General features: G+C 47.7%; 1 protein-coding gene across 3 annotated transcripts in view; it reads left to right on the forward strand.

Moving 5' to 3' along the window:
• LOC140393857 (metabotropic glutamate receptor 4-like) overlaps nt 1–25,386 on the forward strand; it is a 1,771,763-nt gene that overhangs the window by 984,645 nt on the left and 761,732 nt on the right. The gene's annotated exons all lie outside the window — the stretch shown is intronic.

Consider the following 25,386-nt stretch of genomic DNA (forward strand, 5'->3'; position numbering starts at 1 on the left):
CCCCCAAGCCGTCGGGAAAACTGTGGCCTTTTATGCCAGGAAAACTGGTGTCATAAGGCCACAGATTCACAGCCCTGCAGGGGGCTAGCAGGCAGCTGTCGTGGAGCTCGCATCTCCAGCAGCCGATATGGACTCCAGCACTTCCGGGTCAGAGGCCGGTCATCTGCACAGCGGCGGCCTCCAGCCGCCACGTTGTGCTCCATTGCGGACTCAGCCCGCGGACCTAGACTGCCAAAATAGTGCACTCGATTGGCCGCTCGCCCGCCACAGACTGCTGCCCCAAAAAACCCAGTCCAGAATGAAGCTCCCGCTGCCCTCCGATTGGCCCTCCCCCGACTGTGGCGGCCCCGGACTGAATGCGCAGCCGCCACGCGGGTATCACGGACGATGGGACCATGAGTCTCCCATGTCGTCAGAAATTTGGCGGGGAGTACGCCGCCTTTCGTCGGGGGGTGGAGAATCATGGAACCGGTGCCGGTCCCGATTTCGTGCGGGAAACTGGATTCTCCGCCCTGTCGCTGAACGTGATTTCGCCATCGCGGTGCGGAATATCCAGCCCCGGTTGCGGCAGGGACAATTGTAAAATGGAACCCGACACTATCTCTCCTGAAGACAATGGGCTGGATTCTTCGCCCACCGCGCCACATTTCTGTTTCAGCACGCCGGCTGGTCAATGAGGTTTCCCATTGTGGGGCAGGCCCATGCCATCAGGAAACCTCTGGGCTGCCGGCAAAACGGAGCATCCCGCCGGCGGAAAATCCTACCCAACAATTCTGTATTCTCAGAATCTCCTAAACTAATGCGTGTCTTTGTGCCAGAACGCCCTGGCAGTCACTGCGTCGATACAGTCTGCTGCAGCTCATTCTTGTAAGGCCAGACTTCTGAAGGTCACCAACCATCAGCATCTGGTGAGTCCTAGAAGGAGCCATGGCAGATTCTGTCCTCCCATGTTGCAGTAAATCAGGGAGCACTTTGTGAAAGATTAGAATGGGTAAAAGAGCTCTATAACCCTACACTGAGGTGAATTATTGTTGACCCATTTGTAAGCAAGTAAAAGAAAAAGTATTTGAAATGTTTGTGCCAGGGGATGCTCATCAGTAATTTGTGATTCTGCAGTGTTTATGACATAAATTTCAATTTTACAATTTGGACAGCAGCTGTTGGATAGACTGTGATAAATGTTGGGCAGGGCAGTCATAACATAAGGCAACACAGATTGATCAGCTGAAGCTCTATTATGTTAGCCTTGATCTCTGACTGCAGGCAAGTATTGGAACCAAACCCGCTTACTTCCCATCCTCTAAGTTAGCAGTATCCTCTCTGCCACCATGCCGAATAACACTCATTTAGCAGTCACACCATGTGTTGGCCCTGATGCATTAGCACATATGGTATGTCAAAGGGAGAAGGCAGAGTTAGAAGAACAAGGGGTCGGAGTCCACCAGGTCGGAGAATCACCGGAGGCTGGCGTGAATCCCGCCCCTGCCGTGTCCCGAATTCTCCGCCACCAGAGATTCGGTGGGAGCAGGAATCGAGCCGCGCCAGTCTGCGGGGGCAGGAATTGCGCCGCGCCGGTTGGCGGGCCCACCCCCGGTGATTCTCCGGGCCACGATGGGCCGAAGTCCCGCCGCTGTCAACCCTCTTCCCGCCGGCGTGGATTAAACCATCTTTTGAACGGCGGGACAAGGTGGCGCGGGCAGGCTCCGGGGTCCTGGGAGGGGGCGTGGGGCGATCAGGCCCCGGGGGGGTGGCCCGCGATCGGGGCCCACCGATCCGCGGACGGGCCTGTGTCATGGGGGCACTCTTCCCAGAGCATGTGCGGGATGACGTCAGCAGCCGCTGACGCTCCCGCGCATGCGTTGCCCGGCGAAGACCTTTTGGTGCCGGCTGGTGTGGCGCCAAAGGCCTTTCCCGCCAGCCAGCGGAGCGGACACCACTCCAGCACGGGCCTAGCCCCTCAAGGTGAGGGCTTGGCCCCTAAAGGTGCAGAGGCCCGACGCCGGAGTGGTTCCTGCCACTCCATTATGCCGGAACCCCCCGCCCCTCCAGGTAGGGGAGAATCCCGCCCATGGTATTTTAGAGGGCAAGTAGGGATGAAGATGTTTGCAATGGGATACTTATAAACTAAGGTTAGGGAGCAGTGGTGAGCTTTGCCTTTAGCTCGAGCCACTCTGCTTGATGTGTGGGTAGCCACTGGAATGCAGTGGACTTAAACCAGATGCCTGAGGGCCGTGGTGTGTGATGCGAGATTGGGAATAAACTTTCCCAAGAAGTTTCCCATACCGAGGAAGCGTAGTACCGCTTTTTTGTCTTCCGGGGTCTTCGTGGCATTAATGGCCTTGACTATGTCCGAATCTGGTTGCACACCCTGCTGGGACATCTGGTCGCCCAAGAACTTGATGGTTGACATGCCAAAGGAGCACTTGAACATGTTCAGCTTGAGGCCATTTGCATGGACATGTCGAAAGACTTGTTTGAGACGAGATACGTGTTCCTCGGGGGTCGTGGACCATATGATTACATCATCTATGTGGACACTCTCACCCTCAATGCCCTCCATCATCTGCTCCATGATCCTGTGGAAGATTTCAGAGGCTGAGACAATGCCGAATGGCATCCAGTTATAACAGTACCTTCCGAAAGGTGTATTGAACGTGCAGAGCTCCCTGCTGGACTTGTCCAGTTGTATCTGCCAGAAACCACGCAATGCATCTAGCTTCGTAAAGAATTTGGCGTGTACCATCTCACTGGTCAGTTCCTCCCACTTTAGGATTGGATCGTGTTCCCGCATTATGTTCCGGTTAAGATCTTTGGGATCTATACATATCCGCAACTCTCCTGAGGGCTTCTTCACACAGACCATCGAGCTGACCCAGTCAGTCGGTTCCATCACTTTAGAGATTATGCACTGGTCTTGGAGCTCCTGCAGCTGTGCCTTTAAACGTTCCTTTAGAGGAGCCGGCACCTGGCGTGGTGCATGGATTACAGGTGTGGCATCAGGCCTGAGTGAGACCTTGTAGCAGTATGGCAGCATAACCATTCCACTAAACACATCCGGGTATTGCGGCAGGATGTCATCAATGTCAGCCTGAAGATCCACATTGGAAGAAGACATGGCATGGACTCGCTGTACGAAGTTGAGTAGCTTGCATGCATGGGCACCAAGCAGGGATGCCTTGTCAGGCTTGACGATTTCGAATCGCAGTGTGGCATTGATGGTTTTGTTGGAGACAAACCGATGACAAGATCCTAATGCAGTTATGGCTTTGCCATTATAATCAAGTAGCTGGCGGAAGAATTTTGGGTTGCTTTCTAATACGGTCAAAATCATTTTGAGAGATGAGATTGGCTGAAGCACCAGTGTCCAGCTTGAACTGGATACTGCATTGGTTAACGTGTATGACAGCACGCCATTCTTCCGCAAAATCCACATTGAGGATAGATAGGCGTCTTGCTGAATTTGAGGAGACATATTCACATGTAGTGATGATGCCCACACGATATGGGTACTCCAGGCAGTCGTCCTCTGGATCCGTAGTGCTACTAGGATCAGAATCCAGCAGACCTTACTGTACACATCGAACGCGTTTGCGTTGGAAATGGGATCGCTGGCCCTTGACCGGTGGTGCAGACCTGCACAAGGCTGCATAATGTCCAAGCTTCCCACAATTTAAACATCACCTGCCTTTTGCAGGGCATTGCCGCTTTAAGTGGGCGGTGCCGCAGTTCGGGCACGTCATGACGTTGACGTCGTTACGCTCCGTACGGTCAGCCGACGTTCGCACTTGCGCAGCTTGGTCTTCGGCCGCTTCGTTCTCCCGTTCGTGGCGCGCATCCGTGGGAACCCGGGAAAAGCGCGCGAAATGGCCGCCTTCATCGATACTGAGGTGCCGCATCCGGGCGATGGCCTGTACACTCTCTGCCTTGTGGGAGGCAAGTTGTTCCTGTTCTGCCGATTTGAAACGGGAGTACCGATTTCTCGCCTGTTCATGCGCTTTACACGTCTCGATGGCTACTGGCAGTGTCATGTTTTTTATTTTGAGGAACTGCTCCCGCAAAGAGTCAGAGTGGACCCCAAACACGATTTGATCCCTGATGCAGTGTCACCATAGTTACAGGACTGTGCTAATATACGGAGATGAGTTATAAAGGATTGGAAAGGTTCATCCTTACCCTGAAGGCGTTGCTGGAAGACATAGCACTTAAAGCTCTAGTTCGTTTCGACTTCACAGTGACTGTCGAACTTAGCTAAAACGGTCTTGAATTTGGTCTTGTCCTCGCCGTCGGCAAAAGTGAGCGAGTTGAAAATTTGGATGGCTTGGTCCCCCGCAGTTGATAGTAGAAGCACAATTTTTCTGGCATCGGACGCATCCTCAAGGCCCGAGGCCTCAATGTAGAGAAGGAACCTCTGCTTGAAGACCTGCCAGTTGACACCAAGATTTCTGGAGATCCGTAGCTGTGGAGGGGTCTGGACCTTCTCCATGCCGCTGGAAGGCACTTGCTGGTCGTCACTGAATCACTCGAGGTAAACCACTTAGATAAAGTAGACTACTGGTACCATGTCGTGTTATTCACCCTGAGGTAACACGGACTGCAACTGGATGAAGTTGTACTGTAAAGTAGACACCAAACTTGGACGTTAGTTCAATACATTTTATTGAACTTCTGGAGCAGTGCACACAGCTTGCTGTGGGTTGACACACTACTAATCTAAGCGTGCTAACTATAACTAACTAGACCAGACTAGCTCAGAGCCACGTGTAGAAGGTGCTAACTGATATATACACCCTGGCTGTCACTACAGTTGTCACCAGGGGAAAGAGGCAGAGTGCTGATGCCTTGTGTGTTTTATAGTGGGAAACCCCCCCTCTAGTGTTCTGCCTGGTTATTGGTTGTGTTCTGTCCTGTGTGTTGATTGGCTGTACTGGGTGTCTGTCACTGCCTGTTCTGTATCTCATTATGTGCATGAGTGCATATCATGACAAATTACCCCTGCAGAATTAAGATGTGAATCATGGATTGGAGATAGGAAGAATCTAAAAAGTGAATTAAAAAAATGTTGCCTTCTCCGCAGTTCAGCATGAGATGTAATAGCGTGAGTTATATCAGTGGATATTAAAGTGAGTGATGACAGTGCTGTTCTGGAAAAAGGTAAGTGACCATTAAACAATGTGTCGGGTTGTTTCTTCTGATAGCTGGCAAGTTATCAAGTGAAAGAACCACATTTTAAGTGGAAGTCTTCAGATGTTGGAGGATAGATTACATACTGGAAATGAACATACATATTAGGAGCAGGGGTTGTCCACTTGGCCCTTCGAGCCTGCTCAGCCAATCCAAAGATCATGGCTGATCTGCTAAAGTGATATTCTGTTTATACAGTACTGAAAGGCAAGAATATGGTGAGATCAATAACTAATTATTCAAAGTCTCCCCATGTTTTTGCGGAAGAACTCAGTCAACTGTTTGGCTATTTGAAAGCTATGCCAGACGTTGGGGCTTATGGCTGCCTTCCAATTGACAAACGGATTCTGCACTGCAGTTTTTATTTACAATCTGATCAGGAGAATGCAAGTTCCCTTTGCAGACTTATTAGCTTTTCAGAGGATAATGGTTTTCAGGTGTCTATTCAGTAATGCTTGATAATTTTGTCAGATTTATGAGTTTTCAAAGAGGATATTGTTTTAAGTGCCAATTGGAGTGTTGTTTGCTTATTTTGACAGATATTTGAACCTTTCAAAGATGAAAATGGTTATTTAAGTGCCTACCAATTGATGTTTATTTTGGCATATTTATCAGCTTTTCAAAGTCTTTCAAATGTTATTATTGGCTGGGGAGTTCTGTTTTTGAAGTGGATGAGTGGATCAAGGGTGTTGGAAGGGCTGAGAGGTTTGGGGATAAGGGGATGAAGAGGTTAAGGGGACATGCGAGTATGGACATGTGAATGGAAGTTAAATGGGTTTGCGAAGGTCCCCCCCCCCCTCAAAAAAAGCGTATTTGGGGAGTACATCGCAGGCTGTATGGACAGCCTCAGGCATCACCTGAGACCCTCCCCCGATGGTCCGCCCCCGATGAACTGAGTCCCCAATGGCGTGCGTCTCGTGTGCTCACACTTTTCGGGGATCTCGCATGGCGGACTGAGTCCAGCACCACCACAGTCGGGGTAGGGGGGGGGGGGGGGGCGGGTGGTAACTATTCCGCTGTAAGGGGGGCTTCGGCAGGGTCTGGAGGGACTGGTGGGGGGTGGTCCGGGGATGGTGAGGCTGGTTACAGGGGGACAGTTTCTGGCAAGCTGGATCTGCAGTTGGCGCATGTTGCACGGGTGGCTGCCACAGGCTGCCGTCGATCGCATGAGCGGCCACAGACCCAGCCATTCTCCAGCCGTATCCACAGGTAAAGCTGACGGCTTTACGATGCACAGCTGCTAGTCCCCCCCCCCCCCCCCCTCAGATGGAAAACAGGGGCGGTGCCAACTTTCTGGTCGGAAGACCTTACAGATGCTGCAGACATAGAAGCAGGATCAGCGAATCCAGCCCCCCATCTCCCAATTGGTACCAACGTGATGAAAATCCAGCCCAAGATTTTGAAATGAATATATTGGGAAAGGGAGACCAATTTAATTAGTAAGAACTGGATGATTAGGATTTGGTGCAGCATATGATAAATGGCGCAGAATGTCTTAATAGAGTTGAAGTCGGTAATCAGTCAGATTGAAGGCTGGTAAATTTAATAGCACAGGGGCATAGAAGGAATTTAGAGTGGTGAAAGAGTTGTAAAGAGAGGCAAGAAAGATTGGATTAACAGAGCGAGAAAATAGAGAAAGAATGCAAAAGTAGATTATTTAAAAAATTAGATTTTTACAAAATCAACACCAATTAAACGTGAAGGGACATTTTTAACCGTGGGTTCTCTGTGCCAAATAGGTTGTTTGGCAATAATTAACATTCAGCATGGTGCTAAAAGGGTACTTGGAGTAATATGGACAAGGCTCAACTTGTCCATCTAGTTGCAAATTCAGCCACCGAATGCATTTCAGTGATAAGGAAATGGGATGCCATTTTTGCAAAGTAACGGCAAAGTGGGGCAACTTAGTCGGAAACCTTTGAATTTCCGTGTTGGACAGCTCAACCTCTCCTCAGCTGAGGCTATTGTGCCATTTTGCACGAATAACAGTGAGTGCCATTAGCCTCTCTGCCATTTTACAGCACATTACTGCTTGTACTGATGCTGAGTAAAGGCTGTGGCTTCTGATGCCACGTTGAAAGTTTTTCACTTTGATGGACAAAAAGTAATAGTTTGGGTAGACATTTGTTCCCATTCTTTCCACCTTGATAACCAGGAGCTGGACTTGGCAGAAGGAAAAAAACAGTAAAAAGGGAAATAAGAATACTGGTCTGAATTGGTCTTGTATACATTAAAATGGAACACAGATAAAATGGGGAAATAAGAATACTGGTCCGAACTGTATTTTCCTTCTGGAAGGCAAGGGCAAAAATAGCTTTGATGTCATGAGGCTGCAAGTCCCACATTTGTTTCTGCCCTCCTTCCCCACCCCACCCCCAATTTTCAGAGGTGCTGACCATGCCCAGGGGAGGACATGGGAAGAGTTTTAAAAAGTGAGTGAACATATTATTCAAAGGTCAAAGGGTGAATTGTTCCTTCAGAGGGCCAGCACAGGCATGTCAGGCCGAATGGTCGCCTTCAATGCTGTAACCATTTTATGATTCAATTGTGCCCTTGTCAGCGTGGACATCTATGGCATTTCACAAGCGGTTGCACGCACGCCAGTGCACTGCCCAGCTGACAGATGTCCTCTTTACTAACTCAAGTGACAAGTGCCCTCTTCGGTAAACACAACAGGATCACTTCTGCTGAGGCATGTGGTCTCCAAGGGCATTATTTCCAGTGCCAGGTGTGGTCAGGTGGTGCCCTGCAATACCTTCCTGAGGGTCTGGGTCATCAGGCTGGATATTTCCAGTTTCAAATCAGACATTCCCCCCCCCCACCAAGCACCCCCGCGCATCTCCTCCGCCACCCCCCCCCCCAACCCACGCGACCCTCACCCCACTCCCCGACTCCATATCAATCAAGGAGTCAACCCCACGGATATCTGAAACTCATCCAGGTTCCCACCGGAGATGGGTGACTCAAAAACAGATCTGACTCCCGTTTCCCGGGGGATAGAACTCAGCCCCTGGCCTCCATTCAAAGACTGGAGCTAGAAATTTTCAATTCGCTACCATTCTGCAGAAAGCTCCCTTAGCAAATAACCTTTAATTGATCTCAGCGTGTTCCTATTTCGACACAATTTCCACCAGACCAGAACAATAGCCTTGAAGGGATTAGCTCGCATAAATACAGCTATAATTCTCAACCATACTCCCAGAATTTAGACCACCCGTGAGAAAAGCCACTGAGATCGACCTGTATAGATAATCGAAACAGCACATTTGAAAATGTTAGCCTGGATTTTACGCCTGATGATGCCGGAAACACGATCCACGATCGGGCGGAGAGTCGGGCATCCAGCCGAAATCGAGGTTTGCTGAACCAAAAACCTAGCCAGGTCCCTCACTGGTGGTGCCAATGATATTTGAGCCCCGTGCCGGCGTCTGAATTTAAAACCAGCATTTGTATGCATTTACATATCATTATCAGGTCTGACCCAGAATGCTCTGCGCCGTCACGATTCTCCGACCCTGTCACGCGGACATCACACGGGTGCGGTTGACTGCAAATATTTACAAATGGGGGTGGGCAAATGGCTGCTGAGGGAGAGAGAGAAGGTAAATGTTTGTTTTAAATGTAAAATTATAGCGCTTGTCCGGTGGTTGGTTGCCAAGGCCGGGTGGGGGTGGGAGGGGGCGGGGGGGGTGAAGCAGGCAGCGACTTGCTGACATATCAGTGGATTCAGGCTGTCCCCCTCGGGACCGGGGTGGCTGGACTCAGACCGCCATTGCTGCAGTAATCATTTTAAAAGCAACCATTTGGTTTGCCACAAGGTACAGGCCCCTAGCCGCTCACTGTGTCCTGTAACTATCCACTGAGCCCCTGGTCAATTGGAAGCTCACCCAGGCCACCCTTCTGGAAATCCTCAGACTGCAACTGACCCATCAATGGGATGGGTGTGGCCAAGCTCAATCAGTGGCACACCAGGTGCTGCCACTCCTCAATCCACTCATCAGAAGCCCACTGCAGGGGAAGCAGGAGAATAAACTCCAAACAAAAGACACATGTGATGCACGATCAATGACCACTAAAGCGAGGTTGTAGTCCAACTGAAGACTTTAATAAGCTAGATGTTTCCCCCAGCAGCTCAGGTACAGAATGAAGGCTGCTGGAGCGGCACAGGCTCTTATACCCCGCCTAGCAGGGCGGAGCTACCATACAGCTTGACCAATAGGAAGCATACAATTTCTACCAATGGTGTTCCAGCATTATCAGGTACCGTAATACCTCTACTACCACAACATGTAATGTGGCCTCTGGCACCCTCCCTGGCACACTGTCCCTCTCAGGGCAGAGACCTCACAAGTGACACTATCAGCTAGCCCACTCTGCAGAACCGCCAGCTGTCCCAAAGCCTTGCCTGCCCACTGCCAGAATGTCCCAACTTGTGTGACACATCCAGGACCTACATCACACTGCAGCTAAGTTCCCTGCAGACGCCCACCCCCCTCGCTCACCCCATCTGTGGGACCAGCCCGTACTGAGCTCTGAGCATGGAGGCGATTGGTGGCACATGGTGACCAGGGGCCACCCTGCTGGTGGAATTAACATATGGCACACCCATTGACGCGCCCACAATAGGCCCCATTGAGGAGTCACGACGGAAGCTGCAGAGCCTGTCATTGACATAAGTTGCAGCAACCAACAGTACCCCTATCAACAGGGATGGATGGTGAGTATAGAGGCTCCCCGGTGCCACTCACTGATGGGGTCAGTGGTGTAGTGTGAATGACAACATATCGGGGAGAACAGCTGAGTGGTCAACTCGGTACGAAGAAACATCGAGGTGGATGAGGAGGATAGCCAGGAGGACCAGGGCATGGAACCCGATCAAGCACAGTTGGGCACCCAACGTGTGCACCTCATCGCCTCCAGGTTCGCTAACTAGGGGACCTGGCCACAGGCAGCTCCGCCACCCCGTCGCACCCGTCCATACTCCCCCATAGCCGCTCACATCCTCCTCTGTCCCACCTTCATTCACTTCACCCCCCGCCCCCCCACCACGAGTCATATCAGCATCACTGCAGGGTGTCTGCCCTGAGTTGGCAATCTCAGCGAGTCTTGTCCACGGGATGGAGGATATTGACTCACTGTGAGATGAACTCTGGTGCTCCTCATTGTTTGGCAAAGTCTGGCAACTGCCTTTGGGATCACCATCCACTGACTCCCTGGTTCATCCCTGCATGTTTTCTGGCCACTCCATCTCACACCCCATATGTCTTCTGGTGGAGGGGTAGGGGTGCGATTAATGGGGATGGTGAGCGGTGATGGGTCACTCACTGGGTAAGCTGTCCAACAAGGCGTCCTCACACTTCTGGCCCAATCCCTGCTGCCTCTGAGATTGACCCCAGGTGGAACGTCCAATTATCCTGTGGGCCCTGGCCTGTGCCATCCCCCATAACTCACATCCCACAACACCAACCAACATCCCCCTTTAACCGATGTGCTACACCCGTGCCAACTTTTTAATTATATGTATATTGACTGGGATGTAAAGAGTTAACAAGATCATGATAATGCTTCTTACCACTAGAGGGAACCACAGAACAGTCATATATATATATATATCATGTGACTTTGGGGATTCTGGGAGTCATGAGTTAGGAGAGAGCTGGATAAGATAATGAGGCATTAGAGAGAGAACAGTGTACTTGAGAAAGTCTGCTAGTTAGAGATAGCATTGTTTAATAGAGAAACCTTCTACTTTAGGAATGTGATCGAATCTTAGCTAGCAGTGTAATACATTTATAATTTTGTTTGTTAGCAAAGCTTTGTGTTCTTTATTCAACACTACGCATCCGAGATATCCAGGTAAAGCAAAATAGAGAACACAATAAACTTAACTAGTGTCTAATTTCATCAATTTACTTGGCCTACGGTGCCTTCTACATGTTACCCCAGACAGCACATCAGTGGAGGCTGCCTGCTGCATATCTTGCCTTGTGACATGACAGCAAAGAGACTGGGGCATGTCCCTCAGCGAATGCGACATGTCCCTCTGTCACCTCGGTCACGACTCTCAGTGCCTTGGTTATGTCCCTCTGTGACTGGCCCAGATCAGTTAGCACCCGGCCAATGCTCTTGATGACTGGGTCAAGCTCTGGAGCGCCGCAGCAATGTTCATATGCACCTGGTACATAGCTGCCATTGACTGGACTCCCTGTCCTGAGCATCAGCCATCAACTGCACAGAGTGCTCCAAGCCTTGGACATCTTGACCCATGGCTGTGACTTTCTCACCCAAGGCTTCCACCGCGGACGCCACCCATTCAGTGTTGGCCTGGATACCACATATTGTCAGCATGATCTCCTCCATCTGTAGGCACTGGAACGTTGCTGACAAACCCTTCTGTTCACCCTGCCTCTGCATTTGCATCTCCACCAGTGATGGGATCATTATTTCCAGAAGCACGATATCTGGCTGGCGACAGCAAATTCCTGGGTTCAGGTAGCTCTCCGCCTGTCTGCCCCCTCAAGAGTTCCTACCTCCACCTAATGTGCTGCAGCAAGTGTGCGGCGTGTGCATCAGAGAGTGTCCCAGGAGCCTCCTCACTAAAATTCCCCACTGATGGAATAGTATCTGCGATGGTGGAGGGTGCAGGTGAATGCAGTGCCACAAAATCGGTGTCATCTCCGGACTAGTCCTGGAAATCGGGGGATGCTGTGGTCGTGGCCGGGGGCGGTGGAGCCCAGACGAGCCTGGTCGGATGGTGATCCTGCAAGACAAAAGACGACACATGGCGAGATCTGTAGGAAGGGGTGGTGTGGGGAGAAGGGTGACTCACTTGCTTGATTGAATAAACTCTGTTTGTTCTCACTGGAACGACGGAGGTTGAGGGGCGACCAGATAGAGGTCTACAAAATTATGAGGGGCATAGACAGAATGGATAGTCAGAGGCTTTTTCCCAGGGTAGACGGGTCAATTACTAGGGGGCATAGGTTTCAGGTTGAGGGGCAAGGTTTAGAGGAGAAGTACGAGGCAAGTTTTTTTACACAGGGGGTAGGAACCCGCTGCCAGAGGAGGTGGTGGATGCAGGGACGATATTGACGTTTAAGGGGCATCTTGACAAATACATGAACAGGATGGGAATAGAGGGATACGGACCCCGGAAGTGCAAAAGATTTTAGTTGAGACGGGCAGCATGGTCGGCACAGGCTTGGAGGGCCGAAGGGCCTGTACCTGCGCTGTACTTTTCTTTGTGCTTTGTTCTTTGACATTACTATGCATTGGAGGCTCACTTAGTTGTCGTTTGCCAACCTCTGCCTGAGAGATAGCCCTCTCCTGCACCTCCCCGGCTCGCTCTATCGCCCTCTGCTAGGCGGCAGTTAGAATCCTTAGGTCTGGCGGTCCCTCTCTGGTCTTCTCCCGCTCCGGGTGATTATGGGCCATCTTTTTCTGGGGGATAGATAATGGACATTGTAAAATGCTTGGAAGCAAATTATACAGGGCTTCTGTAGCTGGTGGCGTGTGTGAAGGCACCTGTCCAAAGGGGACAATACAGTTATTGGGGTTTGTGGCAGTGTGGGATGGAAGGGGGGTGCAGAGATGGGTTTTGATTGGCCTCTAGGTGGGAAGGGGGGGTGGGAACATGAGTGAGGGACAGGGGTGATGCCAAGGCCACAGAGGTGGTGACTCACCTGAACTGACCTGAGGAGATCATTCATCTTTTTTTGGCGCTGCGTCTGGCTAGGCCCATGGCACTCGCCGCCTCTGCCCAGGCTTGGTTTACATCAGCAGGCAGTCACCTCCTGCCCACCCTCGGGAGGAGGGTTTTCTGCCTCTCCTCCATCGCATCCAGCATCAGGTCTTGCTCCGTATCAGTGAAGTAAGGGGCCGTTCTCCTCGGTGCCATCTACTTGACTGGAATGAGAGTGTGTGGGGAGTGGAGTGCTTAGAAGCAGCTCCAGCTTGTCAGGGTCTCCAGGGCCAAATCCGGCCCCAGCAAATCCAACTCCGGCATTAATGAGAATTGTACTAGAATCAAGTGGGCAGAGTGCTGTCCCATTAGCAAGCCCTGAATTGCTCTGGAACTAGCGCCCCCAACAGGAACACGAAACCCAAGCAATTCAGTCCTCGTCAACACATAGACATCTCAAGTGGAAAATTCCACCTGCTGTCTTGTACTAAGGGTGAAAACTCTCAAAATGAGAATCCAGATTTTATTCAGAATTGCCTGCATTGACATAAATTATCAGACTAGTTATTTATTATAGATCCAGTGATAAACAGATAAATAAAAGTAGCCCAGCAGCAAGTTGTTTAAATTCTCACTTAAAATAAGAAGAATTTATTCTGCTGCATACTTTATGTACCCGGAAATTTATAGGTAAGTGGAGTTCTACCCCTTGTGCTTGCCATTAATAGTCAGAAGCTGTAGCAGCTCCTGAAGCATCTTTACTTGATTTGAAAAGTACTCATACATTGTACTCTTACTATATTGATGTAGCAAGCATCTTATTCACAAGTCAAAGGTCTCAATGAAGCTGAACATGCCCAAGGGTTTCTGATGAATGTCATGCGCCAATTAAGCACATACAACTTACATTTATTCATGATATTTCTACATCAGTAGTAAATGTTGTTTTAGCAGGAGTTACTTATATGAGCAACGATAAGCCAAGGGAGTACTTTTGATTTCTAATCATGAATTTTACATGTTCATAGAACCAACAGACTGCACAATCCGCTACAACAGAGTAATGGCAATAATCGCACCTGTCAGAATATGAACTATAATTTTCAAACAACGGTTACGATCCCCATAGGGACTGATAACTTTGAAAAAAATAAATTCAAACTTCCAGTGAATGACTATAAGGGATCCCACATCAAGATTTCAAACATGTAACAGACACACTGTAACAGACAAACTAACATTCTACATTGAGACCATTCAGGCCATTCACCTGAGGAAGGAGCTGCGCTCCGAAAGCTAGTGATTCGAAACAAACCTGTAGGACTTTAACCTGGTGTTGTAAGGCTTCTTATTGTGTCCACCCCAGTCCAAAGCCGGCATCTCCACATCATGGCTACATTTAAAATGACAAACGATCTCCCGACATGATTATACTTTACTTTGTCCCTTAAATGGACACTTAATTCTCTAGGACCAGTCCAAAGCTATTCTCGGCTCCTTTTTTTTCTTTTAGCCAGATAAACTTTATTCCCTGACCTGACTTTCGTGGTGAGTGATGAAAGCTCGGTGAATTGTCCAGCTTCATTTAAACCCTCACAAACTTGATCTCTTCAATCTGAGATAGATATCTGAGCTGCATTCAGGGTGTGAATAAGACTTGCTGCCTCTATCTCTCTTCTCGCTCTCACTGTCTTCTCAGTTTCTTGCAGACTGACACTGTCTGTGAGGTTCAGTGATGCTTTAAGAAAATGTGCAACCTGATCCCACAATGGACTCTTTCCCTCTCAAAGCCCATCAGCTGATGACATGAATCACATGGGCTTTGTATCTTGGTAGAAATGCTAACTAACTATCCTCCAGATCTACAACTTTATTTCTTGTAGATTTAAATAGACAGTTCAAAATATAACTTAACAAAACCTAACATTCTTATCACCCTGAGACTTCGAGACTAACAGTCCATCCAGCAAAGCTGGCCTGTTCAGCGTTTACCGGTGTGAATATTTTGCACCTTCTTCCCAGTCAAACAATCTGGCTTCCTTTAACAATGAAGGCTTGTTGTCGGACAGAATTCAGAGCATGTCATATGACCCCTTCATTCTGATGCCTTCATCTCTCCATTTGATGCTAAATTAAAGGAATAGTGCCAAAATATAACAATCTTACAAATTAAATATGTGTAACAATACGGGTTCACTCTTTTAAATTCCGTAAAGATCTTTTGAACACAATATAACCCTCTCCCGTGGAAATATATCGTAGACAACTTGTTTCTGGGTTGGAGGGACTGTCATATGAGGAGACACTAAGTCAATTAGGATTATATTAATTGGAGTTTAGAAAAGTGACAGGGGATTGCATGGAAACTTCCAAATTCTAACAGGATTATACAGGGTAGATTCAGAAAGTACACTCCTGATTGTGGGGGAGTCCAGAACTAGAGGTCATAGTTTGAGGATAAGGGGTAAACCTTTTAGGAATGAGGTGAGAAGATATGTCTTCACCCAGAGACTGGTGAATCTGTAGAATTCACTACCACAAAAGGTAGTTGAGGCCAAAACGTTGTGTAATTTCAAGAAGGAATTAGATATAGCTCTCGGAGCTAAAGAGATCAAAGGATATGGAGGGATCAGGGTATTGACCTTGATGATTAGCCATGATCATAATTAATGGTGTAGCAGGCTCAAATGGCCTCCCCCTGCTTCAATTTTCTCTGTGAGCTTTTAAACATTTGGCAAATGACAGGCACTTATGTAAGCTCCTGTTGAACAAGTAATTAACTTTTAACCCTATTTATTTGCATGCTCAATACAATTCATAATTTTTCATGGCTCCAGGTAACATTTTGTCACTTTTCCTAGATCTCATTTGTTTGCTAACCTGCTTTCTTTGTTCCAATGAATCTGTGCCTCTTACGTTAATCACCATATTTGCCTCGACAGGCTCATCGCATGCTTCCTGACATATTAATGATTTAGACTTACATGTGGGAGGCATGATTAGGAAAATTTCTGATGACACAAAGATTGGCCGTGTAGTTAATAGTGAGGAGGGTATCTGTCATCTCTGGAATGATATCAATGGTTTGATGAGTGAGTGGAGAAATGGCAAATGGAATTCAAACTGGAAAATTGTGGAGGGCAAACAAAGCAAGGGAATACTCAGTAGACTGGACGATGTTCAGCATGCACATTCGAGTGCATGTCCACAGGTCTTTGAAGGTGGCAAGACAGGTGGACAAGCTGGTCAAGAAAGCAAATAAAATGAGTGCAGAGGGGATTTAAAAGACGATTTGAAAATTGCAGATACAAGGAGAGATTGGATGGGCTTCCAGATGTATTCTGCCCAAGAGATAGAGGACTCACCCTCTGGGGTGATCACTCATTCTCTGTTCCCATTGGTCCCTCAAGTCAGGTGAACCTTTTCAGCTGTACTGTTTCAAACAGACAATCACTGCAAACACTAACCTTTTGCAAGTCAGGCATTCAGATCCCTCTGCATCTCAGAGCCCTGCAATCTCTTACCATTTAAATAATATGCTGACAAAATGGACAATTTCACATTTTCCCCCATTTACCAGATCTTTGCCCATTCCCTTAATCTATCCAAAACCATTTGTAGCCTCCTTATGTCCCCTTCATAACTCACTTTCTCACCTATCGCTGTGTGACCGGGCAAAACTGGACGGCACTCGGTCCATCGGGGCCCGGAGAATCTCCGGGGGAGGGGAGCATGCTGTCAATGTCTCAGTCCATAAGGCCTATTTCTGCAGGTATATCAGGCATCACAACTATCAGAACAGTGGTTCCCAGCCCCCAGCTTCACATTTGAAATATTGAGTGAAGATCCAATAGATCAGCTCTCTGCCCTCTTTGAACCTGCATCAATGTCCATTGTCATTTCCTGCTGCCTCAGGACCCCAGCCCATTCTTTGGATGCTCCAGGCACAGGAAGAATTTTGTTGTGTCTCATTTCGATCTCATTCATGTTACTTTTTGTTCTTGTCTGTTGCATACTGCTGTCCCTGCCCTAGGCACTCTGGAGAAGTCTGAAGAACATGTAATGAGTTTAGCTGACAGCTGTATTTGCGATGACAGTTTATTCATAATGGTCGAGAGTTTCTGCATTGGGTGCTTTTGGTGATCAGGGGCAAAATTGCACTGATTTCACAAATTGAACTTCTAGTTTAAATTTCCACTGAAATGTCTTTGCTTATAGACAAACGTAAAATCTCCTGAGAACCAATTTAATTTCAGAGTTTTGCAAAATGGCAGCATGGTAGCACAGTGGTTAGCACAGTTGCTTCACAGCTCCAGGTTCGATTTCCGATTGGGTCACTGTCTGTGCGGAGTCTGCACGTTCTCCTTGTGTCTGCGTGGGTTTCCGGGTGCTCCAGTTTCCTCTCACAGTCCAAAGATGTGCTGGTTAGGTGGATTGACCATGCTAAATTGCCCTTCGTGTCCAAAAAAAAGTTGAATGGGGTTTCTGGGTTACAGGGATAACGTGGGGGTGTGGGCTTGGGTAGGGTGCTCTTTCCAAGGGCAGATGCTGACTCGAATGGCCAAATGGCCTCCTTCTGCTCTGTAAATTCTATGATTCTAAAATTTGATTTTAGCATTAAAAATAATTATTCTTTTTTTAAATAAATTTAGAGTGCCCAATTCATTTTTCCAACTAAGGGGCAATTTAGCGTGGCCAATGCACCCACCCTGCACATCTTTTGGGTTGTGGGGGCGAAGCCCACGCAAACACGGGAGAATGTGCAAACTCCACACGGACAGTGACCCAGAGCCGGGATCGAACCTGGGACCTCGGCACCGTGAGGCTGCAGTGCCTCCCACTGCACCACCGTGATGCCCCTTCGTTAAAACAAATTATTGATTGAGGCACGCAGTGGTTAGCACTGCTGCCTCACGGCGCCGAGGTCCCAGGTTTGATCCCGGCCCTGGGTCACTGTCCGTGAAGAGTTTTCACATTCTCCCCACGTTTGTGTGGGTTTCCGAGATCATGGATCATAGATCATAGAATTTACAATGCAGAAGGAGACCATTCAGCCCATCAAGTCTGCACATGCCCTTGGAAAGAGCACCCTACACAAGCCGACGCCTCCACCCTATCCCCATAACCTAGTAACCCCACTTAACTTTTTGGGACACTAAGGGCAATTTAGCATGGCCAAACCACCTAACCCGCACATCTTTGGACTGTGGGAGGAAACGGGAGCAGCCGGAGGAAACACACGCAGACACGGGAAGAACATGCAAACTCCGCATAGACAGTGACTCAAGCCAGGAATCGAACCTGGGACCCTAGAGCTGTGAAGCAACTGTGCTAACCACTGCTACCATGCTGCCCGAAACCCAAAGATGTGCAGAGTAGGTGGATTAGCCACGATAAATTGCCTCTTAACTGTAAAAAATCGATTGGGTACTCTAAATTTATTTTTAGAAATAAATAAATAATTATTGATATATTTCAAATTCACCCCATTTATATTATGGTGCCTAAATGATTATTTATGGCATTGGAATTTTATGGTGCTAACTGAGAAATTATGCATTCTGCTGCAGCAACTGCTTCAAGTTCCAACAAACAGAAGTACATTAAGCACCCCTTATCATGTTAAAACCAAGATGCCTCATCAGTTCAAACTTATTTTTTCCCAAATCTCAGTGTGGTAACCTGGTATTTTCGTTTTATTGATATGTTCAAAGATGTGTTTAGCCGTGTGTTGAAATTATTCTCGCATTGCCTGACCATGTGTGGCACCATCATTTGGGGTGGATAGGGAGCATAGATTTAAGGAAAGGGGCAGGACATTTTGCAGGGGTTTGAGGTAAAACCTTGGTGCGAATCTGGAACTCACTGCCTGAAAGAGTGTTAGGTGTGGGAACCCTCACAACATTTAAGAAGCATTAAGATGAGTATCTGAAATGCCACATCATACACGGCTACGGAACAATTGCTGGAAAATAGGATTAGAATAGATAGGTGCTTGATAGCTGGTTCAGACATATTAAGCTGAGGGGTCTTATTCTGTGCTGTAAAATTCTACGAGGGGATTCTCTGTCCGTGTTGTTGGGAGAATAGCGGGATGCCCCGAAATGGGACTTGCGCTGGTCACCGAACAGTGTGCCATGCTCCAGGCCCAGTGCAACTGACGTAATATGGTTCATGCTCTAGCTGGGCAGTGAACCATATTAGCATATTTAAATCAAAAATGATACGTGCCGGGAAAGTTTTGAGGCCAGATTCTCCCGGCTTCTGGTATTCTCCCTCCTGCTGGCGCAACGTGAAGCCGGCGGGAATCATGACTGCTCCCCACCACCGGAGGACAAACATGATGATCATGCTGGGAACTTTGAGGACATTGTAGCCCCCAATTGGTTGGGGACATGGCAGGGCAGTGCAATGCACTGCCCCCCTGATGCCCTGGAACGGCACTGCCAGGGTGCCATGGGGCACTGCCAGGTTGGCACTGCCAGGGTGTCAGGGGACATTGCCTGGTAGGCAATGTCCAGGCAATGCCATATTGGAATTTCTAGGGTGCCATAGGCATTTCCACCATGGTTGGGCACTGTCAGATGAGCACTGCAGGGTGCCAGATAGCACTGCCAGTTTGTAACTGATAGGCTTCCAGGGGACATTGCCAGGTCTGCTCTGCCAGTGTGCCAGGGCAATGTCATTTGGCACTGCAAGGATACCAGGCAGTACGGCCTGTGCGTCAGAGATAGTGCCAGGTTAACACTGCCAAGGGACATGGCCTGAACGGGGGGCCATGAAGTGGGGCTAATGAAGGCAGAGCATTTGGCGACCGCATAAGGTGTCGCTCATCTGGGAGGGCAGTGTTGGTTCTGGCGATTGGGGGGGCCCTGAAGGGAGAGCTACTGGGAGGGCCCCACTGCCCCAATGCCAAAGACCCTAGGCGGGGGGAGGGGGTAGCGGGGATCTATGCCATCAAGGATGATGCTGGGGGGGCACTGAAGCCTTGATGCTGTCAATGTTGCGGGGGGGGGGGGGGTGGACAGGCCATTACAATCACTTTGAGATTGGGGTGCCCTTTTAAAAGAGTACCCCAATCTCTGTGAAGCTGGGCTTGGCGGGTATTTGGGCACCATCCCGCCCAGTGCCAGTATGAAAGCCAGCTCCTCTCCAAATTAAGTTTGACTATTTGGTTGAGGTGTTTGAGGGCTCGAGGTAGGAGTGGAATTGTACCTCTGTTTTGTGTTAACTGCCTTTGAAACGGAAGAGGAGCTAATGACAGGACCAGAGTGGTTCTACCTGGACATTTGTTACATTGGGAAAACAAGTGAGAATCCCAAGAACCGTGCGTAAAAGTGTGACAAATCAAGAAATGGTGCATAGGTGTTCAACTTACAATTTGATAGTCTGAAATTGTAGGAATGGTTGCAAATTTTAAATTGTTTATTTTCAGAGTTTGGAAAGGAGTTGCACATTTTTGAAATTTGGGAAAAATAAGTTTGAATTGGCGGTGCAAATTGGTCTCAGCATGAGAAGAGGTCTTTAATGTGCACTTCAGTTCTGTTTGTTGGATCTTAAAGTATGCGTAATTTATTGTCAGTTTGGACCATAGAATACCAAAGCTATAAATGATCAGTGGAGCACATTAACATAAAGGGGTGGACAGTCAGGTGGCCTGGGAGAGGGAGCATGCGGTGTCAACCAACATGCATCAGGCCTTCCGTGACTGGTGGGTGCTGTGGGGGCTTTGGGTATATCATCACCCCAGGAGTGACATTTTGATTTAATTAATTAAGTTTCACCTCGCCTGAGGTGTGGTAACCCTCAGGTTGAATCACCACCAGTCAGTGCCCCCCTCAAAGAGGAAAGCAGCCTATGGTCATTTGGGACAATGGCACATTTACTTATTTTTACTAGTTAAGTTTCCTTTTATTTTAGTTACCATGCCTGCCCAGGGCACGTCAACCCTGTCATTTTTGTTTAATTTATTGATTATTGTTTGTCAAAAGAGTATAAAGCGGTGGATTCTAACCCTAGTGAGTTTGAGGTGGGCATGTCAATACAAAACACACTTGCAGGCCTAGCGTTTGAGTCCTGGGCCAGGATATTTCAGATGGCAGAGTTTCCTTTCCTGCCATCCGAAGAGTGAGATAAGAACACACCGAATGAGCGTCAATTGCTCCCCTCACTCAGGAGAAAGTCTCACCTTCGAGAACTACTGGCCAATCAGATTGGCCAACATCTCTCTAGTCCCTACAGTGACAGTCACTGCATTGGACAGAAGAGGAACTTCCTGAAGGTGACAGAGCCTAAATCTTGGGGACGGGATAGAGAGGTCAGGGTGTGGAGGATAAGTGGGCGATGGGGCTGTTAGGGGAAAGGCTGAGGGGGGAGGGAAGTCCAACAGCCAGCAGACCCTGAAGTTGGAAGTGGGCTTCTGATGGAGGTACACCCCTCTCCACCTTCTCACCCAAGGCCTCAGCCCAATCATTTTCAGGCTTCCCCCCACATGCGGGAAGTTTTCACATCAGCCTAAGAATTGAGGCTGGGTGAGAAATAGCCCCGAAGTGGCCATTAATTCGCCACTGGGGGTCTCAGTTGGGGCAAATGTGAGTGGTCAGTCCGAGGCCTCACCAGCACTAGAATAAAGTGACTGCAAGGCCAGGGTGGGTGGGAACCCATTCGGAAGCCCATTCCTTGTAAGTCCCATGACCCCCCCCACCCCTTTTTACCCATTCGGAAGCCCATTCCTTGTATATCCTGCCCCTGCCCCCGCCCCCTCCCCCTTAAAACCTGTTGGTGCAAGAGCATCAAATTTAGTCCTTGGAGTACTTACCTGCTTGGTATCAGCTGCATGTCACTGGTCAACTGCCCAAAGAAAACCTGGCTGGCCAGTGAGCAAGACTGGACACTGGGGAAGCTGGAATCAAGACATGGGAAAGGGTTTGTGATGGTTTCATGGCACGGAAAAATGGAATTAGTCTGAAGCATTGGACAGGACTAGCTCTGTTCCCTCTGGCCTCACAAAAAAAAGATTTTCACATTCCTGGATTCCCCAAAAAGCTGCTGACCTTACCTCACATGGTGGCAATGCTCCCTGTCGATGTCCAGATTACAAATAGGGGCGACACGGTGGCATAGTGGCTAGCACTGCTCCAGGAACCTGGGTTCAATTCTGGCCTCGGGTGACTGTCTGTGTGGAGTTTGCACTTTCTCCCCATGTCTGCGTGGGTTTCCTCCGGGTGCTCAGGTTTCCTCCCACAGTCCAAAGATGTGCAGGTTAGGTGGATTGGCCATGTCAAATTGCCCCTTAGTGTCCCAAAAAGGTGAGGTGGGGCTACTGGGTTACGTGGATAGGGTGGAGGCGTGGGCTTAAGTAGGGTGCTCTTTCCAAGGGCCGGTGCAGTCTCGATGGGCTGAATGGCCTCCTTCAGCACTGTAGATTCTATGATTCTTGTTGACAAGCATGGTAAAACAGAAAATCTTGGCAACAGTCAGCATGCCAGGGGACATCTGTGGAAAGACAAACAGGGTATCAAACTGAAACATTAAAACTGTGCCCCTCTCCATAAACGCTGCTGGCCTACTATAGATTCCACAAGTTTATGTTTGTATTTCAGGTTTCCAGCATTAGTAAATATGTGACCAGTTTTATCAAGTGCTACAACAGGACAATCTACAGATTTATAGTGAGATTTAAATTTGCATTATTCTCAGTGTGAAATATACAATATGATTGAAATGTATGAAAATAAATCTCGCAAAGTCAATACTTACAGTACAACACTGTTACAAAACCTTTGGAACTAAAGTGCCAAAAAGGGTGTCCAGTTCCAAAGTTGGCCGTGTTATTAAGGTATTATGTGTGTCAGAGGCATCGTGGGAGGTAGGGAAGGATATTATCTGTCATCAGCTCATCTACAAAAGACACTAATCCGCAAAGCACATGCAGAACGGAATTGATCCCAGCGTAAAAAATCAATTTGACAGTTTCATGAAAGAAGACCCAGGGAAACTGCTGGAAATCATAATCCTAATTTAACAGAATGCTGTCGATGACATTTGAAAAGGCTGTATGAGTATATTGTGTCTTAAATATCTTTAGTCATGAATAATAATGTAAGAATATAACACTTTCAGATCAGATTGACAGAAGCTGAACATCAGAAACCTTAAGGGCCCCAATTGGTGCTTTTGCCATCAGATACATTCTTTAAGTGGCAGAGAAAATGCTGTGGTGACCTCAATCGTGCTCCCAGTGACAAACAGGTTCATAGAAAAAAAACTGTCCTAAATATTCACAATTGAAATAAGGAAAACGCTGTGGGTGCTGGAACCGGAAACAAGAGCCGAGGATGCTGGATAAACTCAGCAAGTCTGGCAGCATTTGTAACAAGAGAAAGCAGAGTTAACATTTTGTTCTTAATGTTGTTAATTTTTGTTGCAATCTCTCACAACTACACTTTAATACCTAACACATTCTCCCCTTGTTTCGCAATGGAAACAATGGGTTCGAAAGGCTATCAGGATTATAAGAAAGAACGCAAACTGTACCTGTCACATGAGTGCACTGAAGTGGGAATTAGGGAATGGTAGACATTTCCTAGAAACGTTGTGGCACAGAAAGAGGCCACTTGGCCCATCGTGCCTCTGGCAGCAGAGGTAAAACATTTACACAGGTAAAACCCAACACTTCAGGCAGGTGACCATTCAAATAGGATACACGGTCAGGATAGCAGTGAGACTGTTGGAGCTAACTTCAGTATCCTTCAGCTTGGGACTAGAGGGGCCATGGCTATGAACAACAGGATTTTACCTTGGGAATTCAGATACATGGATGGAAAATCATGCAGGATGAAAATCAGGCACCACTGGGGAAGAACTAACACCAATCAGTTATACATGGTGTGGTAAATAAGGTTACTGAGTCTGTTATTGTGGTTTTATCTCAAGGTTCGTAAACTTCTTACTCTGGAAGAGACCTTGCTGGAGACAGTGGTCCTTTGTTGAAAACACATTGATTCACATACTAACTATTTACAATGATTAAGTAAGATCAAGATATAGCTGGAGCTACTCTCTAAGTTGCTTTTCAGTCACCTTCTCAGTGAGTGAGTGACATCATTGTGAAAGAACTGCTTATGGACATGCTCAGTAGCTAATATTAGAGTTAGCCCTTTCCTCTGCAGTGAATTGAAGTTGCACGTCTCCACGTGAGACCATGACATAATTGGAATATCAGAGACCTGGCGCAAAGAAGGAAGTAATTGGGAATTTAATATTCCTGGCTCTGAAGCGATTCAGGAAAGAAAAGGAATAAAAATGGGAGGTGATGGGAGGGACACAGAAGAAAGAGTTTACTAGAAAATTACAGAAAGGTGTAAGAATTATAGAGTGATGTTAATGGAGGTCTTCAATTATCTGAATATGTACTGGGTTGATAACTGTAAACAGAACAAAAGGGGACAGTATTCTTGAAATGTGTATGAAGGAACTTTCTTGGTTAATATGTTTCCATCTCAATTAGAAAGAGATCGATTCCGTGCCTAGTTTTGGGAAACAAATTGGGGAGTGTACTATAGCTGGAATCCATTTGTACAAAAATAATCTTAATATCATCAAGTTTAAAATAATTATGGAAAAAGACAATGCACAATCAAATGTAAAAGAAAATCTGGAGAAGGGCAATTTCAGTGCGACAAAAAGGGATCTGACCCAGGTGTACTGAAGTCAAAACTTGACAGGCGAACCAATAATTGAACATTGAGAGGAGAGGGGATGGGTACAGGGTAGACACACACCCACACAAAGAAATGGAAATGCTTCCAAAGTCAGGGCTCCGTGGAATATTGTGTTCATTTTTAGGCAGCACGGAGGCTCAGTGGTTAGCACTGGTGCCTCACGGTGCTGAGGTCCCAGTTTCGATCCCAGCTCTGGGTCACTGTCCGTGTGGAGTTTGCACAGTCTCCCCGTGTTTGCGTGGGTTCCGCCCCCACAACCCAAAGATGTGCAGGGTGGGTGGATTGGCCACGCTAAAATGTCCCTTAATTGGAAAAAATGAATTGGGTACTCTAAATTTATATATATATATATATATATATATATACTATTAAAAAAAAATTGGGGGGCACCACATTTAAGGAAGGATGTCAAGTCCTGAGATGGTCAGAAAATATTTACCAGAATGACAGATCAGGATGTGGAATTGATTGGCAGAGAGACTAGGGAAGCTGCAGTTCTACTTAGCTCAGAGAAGGTTCTGACAAGTTGCGGCAGAGCTGTTCAAAATTATGCATGGTTTTGAGAGAATAAGTAAGAAGAAACTGGTCCCTCTGATAGAGGGGCTGATGAACAGATGTTACAGATTGAAGACAAAAGGCAAAAGAAATAGAAGCAACACTTAGGCTGTGAGTTGTGATGTGGAAAGCACTGCCTGAAAGGATGGTGAAGGAGTTTCAACAGCAGCCTTCAAGAGAAAATTGGATAAATAGCTAAAGGGAAAATTTGCAGAGCTTGGGAAAAGAGCAGGGGAGAGGGAGAGC

This window comes from Scyliorhinus torazame, chromosome 17, assembly GCF_047496885.1.
Source record: "Scyliorhinus torazame isolate Kashiwa2021f chromosome 17, sScyTor2.1, whole genome shotgun sequence".
Lineage (NCBI taxonomy): Eukaryota > Metazoa > Chordata > Chondrichthyes > Carcharhiniformes > Scyliorhinidae > Scyliorhinus > Scyliorhinus torazame.